This window comes from Gavialis gangeticus, unplaced genomic scaffold (assembly GCF_001723915.1).
Source record: "Gavialis gangeticus isolate Ggan-Ray unplaced genomic scaffold, GavGan_comp1, whole genome shotgun sequence".
Lineage (NCBI taxonomy): Eukaryota > Metazoa > Chordata > Crocodylia > Gavialidae > Gavialis > Gavialis gangeticus.
The window spans coordinates 67,733,054-67,743,466 of record NW_017729031.1 but is presented as its reverse complement, the minus strand read 5'-3'; positions in this window follow the sequence as shown (position 1 = coordinate 67,743,466).

Genomic DNA, 10,413 nt, shown 5'->3' with positions numbered 1-10,413 from the left:
CTCTCTCTCTCTCTCTCTCTCTCTCTCTCTCTCTCTCTCTCTCTTACCTTCTCTGAGGACGGAGCATTGTGCAGATTGTTGGTTACACAGCTAAAGAAAACAGTTTGCAGTGGATTGAAATTGCCTCATCCATATTTTACTTGAATCTCAGCTTGCAAAAAATACTGTATCAAGTGTCATTGGTTTGCCTGAAAACATCCTTTCTTTTAATAGTTGGGTTTACTTTACTTTGTAGGTGATCTAAGATCATTAAAGTGTTCAAAGTTGTCCGAGACACAGTACCTCTTTTCCTAGAGTACACACAGACAAATGATGCTGTTACTGCTAATCATTAGCTGGCAGATGGTAGGTGATCAAGATTTCATTATCAAACACCAATTTTCAACTTAAGGTGAAAGGATGACCATCTGTTCTTCCCATCATACCTGGGGGATCTTACTATTCTAGTTTAGTTAGTTATAAAATATAAGAAATTTCCCTTGATTTATCTACATACTGTATTACATTAAACTTTAAATTATTTAAATTCTGTTAGCATTCTGTCAGAATTTCAAAAGAATGGAGGTGAAACTAATAATGCAAATAGCAATGCTTCCCATGTTTATAAGCTATTGACTTAAGGTTTATTGCATTTGTTCCTCTTTTGTATCCATGGAAGAAACCAGATCCAATTATATAAAACTGGAAACAGAGTTAATAAAGGGTTGTTAGTTTTTTTTCTTCCTTCCCAAAAATCTCATTTAATAACATGTGACAGCTTACGGAGGAGCTAAGTTTCTGAGATCGTGGTTCCTGAATTCAGCTGACAATAACTGATATAAATATGTTTTAGAAACAGCTTTTATGTTGATAGATTTCTGTGGTGAATGTTGTGTGTAATTTATAACTTAACCCCTTTTCAAATGCTTATAACAGAGTGAAAATTTTTTGCCTTCAAGGTGAAATCAGTGCTGTTTGATCTCATTCCATATATGACTACTGGGAAAAATTTGAATAGAATTTTTTTAAATGCTTGAATTCTTTAGACAGAAAAGTTGTTGGTGAACACTTTTGCATTAAAAATAGAGGGATGTTAATTTGTTTGTATATGGATAACTCAAACTGTGGAGCTTTTTGAAATTATCATATGTGCTTAATCTTCAAACTGGCTCTGGGCCAGATTCTGATATCTTTCTCTACCTGAAGCTGTCCATGGAATCGACCAGTCTAGCCTAAATACAAATAAATGAGTCAGAACTGGGTGTATATGAGTTTGGAAATAGAAGTTTAATTTTTCTGAAGGGCAGATTTCATAACATTAAAATGGGCTTTACAAAGCACTCAGCAGTTTCTAAAATCAAGATTAAATTGCCTTTACCCTACTGAAATACTGTATTCACTTGCATATACACACTTCCAAATAAAATGCACACCTTTTGGGGAAGAAGGCAGAATGAAGAAAAAAGGATTTTTCCAGAGATGTCTATGCAGAGCTGAGACTGAACTTATGCTTCAGCTCACTCATTCTCCCTTTGCTGTTAAAGCAGATGCTCAAACTGTAGCTGCTGTTGAAGATTGGTCTCCATGGATGTAGACTGACAAATTTGAAAACAGCTAAAAACCATTTGTAGGGATGTGAAATAAGAGAGACCAGAAGTAAGTAGCACACCACAAAATTTCCGGAAAGAAAGGTTAGCTTGATTAGTGGAACGAACATCAAAGAAGAGACAGTCATTAACACCTGTGGAGTGAAGAGCAATTTGCCATTAAGCCAATTGACTCCTCCAGCTGCTTGAATAAAAATACAATTGCTGGTTCTTAGCAGCTGGTTTTAAACTGTGGGTAGAGAAGAGTTTGGGTAAGTCAGGTTCTTCCATTCTAGGCAGAAAAATCAGCTTCCCTGCTTAAGACAGGCACCTCATTTTGGAAGGCTAATTTTTAAGGGAAAGATGCATCTGATATGTAAGTAAACACAGTATTCAAAACTCAGAATGAAACAGGGTTATTTACAAAGTTTTTTTGTGCACTTGTATGGCTATAAGGAGCATGTTGACCAGTGTACATGTAGACCTTTGTAGGGAATCTTGACCACAGAGTCTCATAATATTAGTACTTTTCACTGTGCAAATAATATATGCCCGAATGGCGTAATGACTTTGTCTGTCTACACCCAAAGATTTTATTTATATGGTGTTCATTCCGGGTGCTGCTGTTTGGATATAGTTAAAGCTATTGCCTTCTTATTCCTATAGACATGCTACCCATGCATTTGACATATAGAATTAACCCAATGTGCCCATAATTAATGGTGAGGAGAGAGGTTACTTGCATGCTAAAAAAAGAAGGCAGTTCCTATATAGTTATCTAACAGGAATTACTTTGTGTTTGTACATACACATAAGTGCTATCCAAAGAACTAGATAGCTGAATACCTGCCATAGTATTGAAAACAATATTTTTTGCACTATAATTCAGTGCAGACAATCTTTATAGTAATTTAGGGGAAATTATAAGATAGCAAGGTCCATTTGCAATCTTCAATATTGTGTGTAACATTGACCATTAGAACCCATATTATGTAGTTCATAATGAAGCAATAATTGCAGGCCAGTAGCTTAGTTTGGGTCTTGTTAGGGCCTTCTTACACTTTATACTGTGAGCTGCAAAATGTTGATCAGTATTAGTGCTAGCTTGGAGTTTGGAGCTGTTACATCCTTAGTCTAGAAACCTTCTCAGGACTGTTCCCCACCTTCACAGCTGTGGCTTTGCCACTAGAGGCCTGGTGAGCAGAGGCAGGACTAGAAGCTGTAGCTATGAGTTGCCACTAGAGGGCTGGTGAGCCAGGACAGGCTTCTATCCCTATTCACATGCACCCCCTGAAAGCACTGGTGCACCCCCTGACTGGCCGTGCTCCCTGCTTAGGTGATGGGGGAGGCAAGTGGGAGCACTGGTGTCCCCCTGTGAGTGCTGGCTGGGGAGTGGGAGCACCAGATGTAGCGCTGTGACTGCTTCTGGGCATGCCGTGGCCGCTTCTAGGAGCATGGCTGCTTCCTGGTCGGTGAGTTTTGTTGTGGGGATTCCCCCCCTCCCCCTGGTTGGCAAGATTGGCCATGGGGGGATCCCCCTGGTCGTTGGGGGGGCACATGCCCCCCTGACTAAGGTGGCACCAGTCACCCATGCCTGCTTAGTATGCGGTAACAATGTCTTTTGTAGGGAAAGCATGAAGGTTTTGTCTTGTAATCAGTTACTTTCCTTTAGCAGGGAGCTCTAATCTGGGTCAGAAGAATAAGAGCAGATAAAACAAGTCATGTTTGCAGAGGGATTCAGATGACTCTGTGATTTTGTGACTCAAAAAAGTGGCTGTGACCATTAATTTTTCTTTCTCTTTCTCTCGTGTTTGATGTTCAGAATAAACTTTGTTACTGACTAGTAGCCTGAGGCAGTGCCTGGGGAGATGATACTTCACTAAAATATAGAAAACATATGTCAGACTAGTTTTTCCTCTTCACTGTGTACCCTGATTCTCTTGGCATGTTACACATGTAAAACAACTAAATAATTTTTTTGTGTTCAGTATGGCAAGTAGAATCTGAATACAGTGAGATTCAATGAAGAATAATCTTGCACTGTGATTAGGAACAGCTTGCAAACAGGCAATCAGAAATGTCTCTTCATCCACCTCCTAGTAAAGAATTTGCAACGGCTTGCAAAAAATCCTTCTCATTGCAACTAAGAAACTAGGGGTCAGCTAAAATAATAAGTGGCCAGGAGGTTATCCTGAAATCAAATAACTTCCATTGAAAAATAGTGTTTTTTCATTGAAGTCAATTTCAGTTTACAGATGTCTGGTATGGTGTGTTGTATAAGTGTGGGGTTTAGATATTATGAGTGCATATTATCATATCCATATTTCCTGAAGGTAGTTATATTTTTCTCCATCAAATTCTTTTTTTTGCCACTTTTTTATATTATATTATATTTTGGTATGGATAATGATAAAATGAAGTAGCAAGGCTCAGCAAAGGGCATGAACAGGAAATATTTTTATCATCAAAGTTTGTTATGTTGCTTCCATGGGGAAATGTTATGAGTGGTCTCACAGTGGAAATGATAAACTCGGCCTACCTACAGCAGAGAGGGATTCCTGACTTCAGTGGATTGGTCTAGCACAGCTGTAGCTGGTTTATACACACATTTGTAGAAATCTATGTGCAGAAGTTTCTTAACTGTTGTGGCCACTACCATTTAAATTCTTCTCACAAATATCTTCCTTCAATTTGGAGAAGAAATAGGAATTATGTTATGTGGTAATAGCCTTACGTTTCAGAACATAATAACAAAGTTGTTATCTTTAATGAATCTCTTTGTATAGAAGTCAAAAATAGTTTTGTAGTCCACTGTTTTACTAAATAGAAGTTCATAACCATCCAATAGGATGGATGATCTAGGATGATCTAGGATAAATCTAAAATGTTGTCATGTTAGTTCTTCCATCCAACTTATTAATGTTTTAAGCAGCTTTGTTTATCTTCTTATTTTGTGCTTGTCTGCATTTCCTTATTTCACTAGGATTCAGAAAAGGAAGCGACATGCTTTTCCTGAGAAGTCATCCTGGCTTGACAAATGAATTTGATTCTGTGGAAGATTAATAAAATAATCTAAACTTGTTATATATTAAACTGTCACTAGATGTCAGTATAGCAAATCATTATTCACTACTGTAACAGGAAGTGCTGATATCTTTCTGTTTGTTTGCTTGAATGGTAGCACTGTCTCCTATGGGATTAGCATCTTGGGTTTATTTTTACATTTAGGATATCTTACCTGTCCATACTTAATATACCAAACTTGATTCTTGTTTATTTTAAGTAAAATGTCTCTCTTTGAGATTCTACTCTTTAAAAGGTTAAGAGACCATGTTTAGAAAATATTTAAATTGTTTAGTTTTTGTATCTTTTAAAATGAACAAGATTTAAAATATTATTTGATTCAATATAATTCAGAAGTATATAGTTTCTCTTCAATTTATATCACAGAAAGGCCATTTATTTATGTGGAATACTTTGTGTTGGGGAAACCTCTGAAGCTTACAGAAGAAAAAAGGATACAAGATTGAATAAAATTACATGGTTAATAGTGAGCTGAATCTCATACTGGCAGAGTTTTACAATACTCTAGAATTACTCTTGTTCACAATATGACAGCATAGACTAGAATTAGGGGATAATACTATCTACTGGAACTACTCAACAGAAAAAGGAGATTTAACAAAACTTGATTTGTCCAAGAACTAATGCATTTTGGAATATAGATAATGAATATGATCATAAATTAAAACAGTTTAATCTTCAAATGTTTCAGTCACATAGAAGAATTATTAGATGTGCAAAATGCAGAGGGCAAATGGATTTCACTGGGCTTATAAGCATCCTTGGATCAGGGTAAGAACTAAGATGACAAAGAGGAAATGAATAGATCTTGCTTTTAACAAGTTACCTCTTCTAAAAGAGGTGTGTATAGGATAAAAAATTAACAAGTAATGTTCAGTGAAAATAGGAGTGATTTATAATGCATATCTTTTGTGCCAGAGATGGCAGGATAACTGTTTTAATTTCAAGGTATTTGGTCACCTGTTATAATCAATTCAAGCTGGGTGCCTAAATTGCTTTGAAAATCTGACATACTAGCCAAGTCTACATGTACCATTAATCTGAAGAAAGCTTACTGTGCAATAAAATACTGCACAGTAAGCTTTCCTTGAGTGCATGTCTACACGTGCGCCCATAAGGAGCAAACTTGTTTCTGAAGGGAGAAGTATAGGGCAGGGATACTCCTGGCCTGCTCTACTATATTGCAGCTAGGGAGAGATCTAGGCTTTCCCAGCTGCCAGCCCCAGGCTGGCAGGGAGCAGTGGGGTCAGGCCTGGGTTCTGGAGGGTGGGGGAGCTTTCCTACCCCCAGGGCAGTTGCCTCCCACCCTACTCCTTCACCAGGCAGCTGCCTGCTGCCCAATCCTTGTGTTCTGATCATGAAGCTTGGGTGGGTACAATGTCCTCCAGCCCCCAGCTGTGAGACTGGAGTTGAGGCTGGGACATTGCAACTGGCTGCCACCTGGAACATTGTCTCCTCCTGCAGGCAGCTACAGGCAAAGTCCCCACTCTGATCTCAGACATTGTCCCCACCACCAGAGCTCCATGGTCAGAGCTCAGAGCTGCCTGGGAGAGGGGGCAATGTCCCAGCTCTGGCTCCAATCTTGGAGCCAGGGGCCAGGAGCTGCCTATTATGTTGCCCTGGCTCTGAGATCAGAGCTGGCCCCAACAGCAAGGAGCTGCCCAGGGCAGGGGTCACCTGGGAAGCAGTCAGTTTCCTGGTGGAGGGGAGAGTTCTCCTGCCCCCTGCTGCCTGGGCTACTAGTGCACAATAGCTACTGCATGGTAAATCATGGGAAAAGCACAGTAGACTAACCTACTATGCCATAGCTCCTGTGCATGGTTACACTGTGACACTTTACTGCACAGTAGATTAGTCTACTATGCAGTAAAGCATTTTGTGTAGACAGACCCACTGATAATATTTCTACATTGGTACTGCATGTAGGATTTTGTTTTCTTCATATTCAGTCTTCAGAACATACTTAAATAACAGCGATAATAATGAATAAAGAGTAAAAATAGCAATAATAAAAAGAAATGAGTAAACATCTGGTAGTTGGCTTATTTTTATAATGAAAGCATATGAACTTTTGTCATTTAGTTACAAAACAGAAAATAAAACAAAATAGTAATAGCATAACATACACACTTGTGCTGTGTATGGCAGTGTATGTCCCATTGTTTACTGTGTACTGTGTGGGTTTTTTTTCTGTATTTGTCTCCCCACCCCCTTTTTTCCTCTGGACTCTTGCTTTAAGGAGAAAACACATGGATGGCCCCTGTTGTTCTGGCCATGTGCTCTGGGTAAGATATGTAAAAACCTCTGGCCTGATTGGCTAAGGGTTGCAGAAGCTTCTTCAGGCAGATTGGTTGAGAGAGAGACTCTCCCTGACTGGACAAGGCTCAAGTGATGCCATGGTAAGGGATGTGGGGTCAGGCAGGCTGGTTTGAAGCTGCTATGAGCTGCTGAAGAGAGAAGTCTCCTCCATGGGGAGAAGGAATCTTCAGGTAGAGAAAAGTGAAACTCAGTTTCTGTTTCAGCAGGCTGTATATATAGTCCAGCCTGTAAGTTTTGAGGTGTGTGTATGCTGGCTGGAGCCACAGTCACCCCTGTGCACAGCCTCTCCATGGAAGCAAAGATCAGTGCTCTACCATTTCTCCAGGAGGGGCAAGGGGCCCCTTGCACCACAACCAAACCACTGACCACAAGCAGCTTCCCAATGTTGTGCTGAACCCCAATCACAAGACAGTTCTGGTATGGACCCTGGAACTAACCCATTGGAGAGCCCCAAGTCCTAGACTGGCCTGGGCTACGGTGAAGTCTCTCTAAAGGGGTTCAACCTCTGAACTGTAATTGTAGAGATAATGTTCATATAATAATGTGTTTAAGATTTTGCTTGTTTATTTCTTTTTTGCTTGTGTTTTGGTAATAAATTTGTATTTGGTGGTTTAAACTGCTGGTGAGAATAGAATTTGTCTGTGGGATACCCCAGTCAAAGTTAGTGTTCCCAGATTTCTTGGTGGAGCCACTTGTATAACTCATTGGGTACCCTGGAATGTGAACCTGGCCCTTCTTGCTGCCAACCTGTACCTGGCAGAAGGGTTACATAGTATTGCTTTAAGTTTAAAAACATCCCATTTTATATTGCATGCTTTAAAATATGGGTTAAGTAATTGCAAAAGTAGTAAGCTGAAGGGAAAAAGCCTAAGGACAATTTCAGCCCAGCCCCATTTCCCAAATAAGTTATTTTCAAAAGTTATATTTTACACATTCCAGTTGGTGAGTCAGCTCTGAAGGCAAAGTGACAGTCCCCTGAAAGGGACTCTATCAGTATGACAGCAAGTCAATATAAATGTATAAAAACATGTTTAACTCAGTTTCAGGTGTACTGTATATCCCACAGCCAATGTTAAAATCACATTTAACTATTAACTCCCCCCCCAGACAAAACAAAACAACCCCCTCCTCCTCTGTGTTGCTATATAAAGGGCCAGACAAACAAAAAGGAAAAGTGACCATATAGAGGAACACTGGAGATAAATATATTTTCAGATGGAAGTTTAACTTTCCACTCACTTGACTATAAAACACTATAGAAGGATTTTGTGAACCTGGTCCCATTGATTTCAAATGGCAAAAACTTATGGCCACATAAAAATGTTTGTTTCTACCAATTGGAGAGGGAGCAGTACAGGCATTCAGACTGAAATTGCCCCCTCTTCCCTGCTCTCCACACTTTTCTGAGGGGCAGATCCCAGTCTGCAGAAAGTGTGGGTTGCTCCAGTCTTCCCATTGCTGGAGTGACTAGAGCACCAGGAGCTGAGTGAAGAGGGCAAAACCATGTTATTGCTACTGGGGACCCAGTAGTTGATGAGGAGCATCTTGTGGCCTTCAGGAGGGGTATGAAGAGCTGCACTTCTGCCTTCCCTAGACTAGGGTGACTTGCCTCAGGAGGCATGGCAGTCTTTCCTTGTGGATCCACTCCTCCTGTTCCACAGGAGCTAAGATGGGGGAAAGTATATAAATGATCATTCTTCTGGGAGAAACTCTCTTGGGCGTGACTTCTCAGTTGTTGGAGTCAGTTTATTTTTCTCCTGGGTCCATCATTTTCATTTGGGAAAAACAGAATTAACATTTGTATACTTGTGGTTTCTACAAGGAGAACAGTGATTCTCCTGGTAGAAACCAAACAATTGTGCTTGGCCTATGATTAAACAAACTAGGAACAAGATCACCCTTAGCAAGCCAGGCGTTATTGGGAACGGAAAAGTGAGGCTCAGAGGGACCACAGGAAGTCATTTAATCCAATGTCCTGAAGTGCTAGTGACTGTTTAATCTGCTGTACACTCTTGCTATAGAGTAGTTTTAGCTTAGCTTCTAAGAGCTATGCATATCTCCCAAAATGCATGTCATTCAGAAGACAGTGATTTTATTATCAATGTTTGATTCACTTGCTATTCTGCATGTATGTCAATATTAATAACAATAACAAACAAAATAAAACAATTTTAATAAATCATTCACTTCTCATTTACTCAAATTTTACTTAATGGTACTTAAAATATTAAAATATTAATGATTGTCCAGTTGTCTAAAGGGAGTTTCCCATGAAAACTAGTCTATTCAAAACCTGCATTTCCTCTTTAAAAAGTAACCAGATAAAATAGGCTGGCAGTACCGGTAAATCTTTCAGGCACTGTACATCATAAAGAACTGAGGAAGGTGACCCTTCTAACTTTTGTTTCTCTACAAGTCGCTGTTATATCCCTTTCACTTAACTATACCCTGTTTTAATTCTCTCTTCTCCCCTCTTGCAAAAACAGTACTTAGATTTTCAATGGGGACATAAAGTCCTGTTTTTATTTCTCAACATTCAGCAAAAACTTCCCTGCATGAATGCTGAAAAAAAGCTGATGCAGCCAAATACAGCATTTTCCCCTCTCTGCAGCTATTCCCTCAGTTCCCAGAGCACAGGATCAAGTCCTAGAAGAAGGTTTTACTCCATTTTTTAAAACCTAGAAACAGTTTTAAAAAGTGTTAGGGATAATAAATAAAATATTAAGAATGTCCTCTTATTCTTATGTACAAGTTCCATTTTATTGAAATATTTATGGTTAATCTTACTTTTACTGAACTGCAATGAAAATTTAATTATCTTTGTGTAACTGAGGCAACCATATTGATTAATGTAGCAAGTTGGAATATTGCTCTTTCACTGTAATATAATCAGTATCATTATAGTGATGCATTTATCATCCAATTTTTTTAAATAATTAACTTGTGTATATGAAGTTTGCTTAAATGACAATGTGGAAGCATAAAGATTAGGAGTTACAAATCACTGCTAACACTGTTTCTTCATACCTGCTTAATAAAAGGACATTGAAAGCAATTTTGCGAATTTGTAATTGTTATCTTGATAACTTTGCACATCAGGTTTTTGGAGTTTTTTTAACCTCTGTGAGTGGTTTAATTAGTTCTTGCATCTGTGAATGGCTTAATTATTTTGATATAAAATAATCAGTTATAAGAGTAATTGCTGATTTATGATACAGGAAACATGCAAAGGAGGCTGCATGGATCAGCACAGTAGTGATGACTGAACTTCTGGTTCTGGTGTTATGCAAATAAATTTTAAAAATATGATATTTAGGTCAATATGTATGGTGTACTTGTAAGGTTCATAGATTCATAGATGTAGGGTTGGAAGGGACCTTGTAGATTTTCTAGTCTGATGCCGTGCCCTGGACAGGAGAGAAAACCGGGCTCAAATGACCCCAGC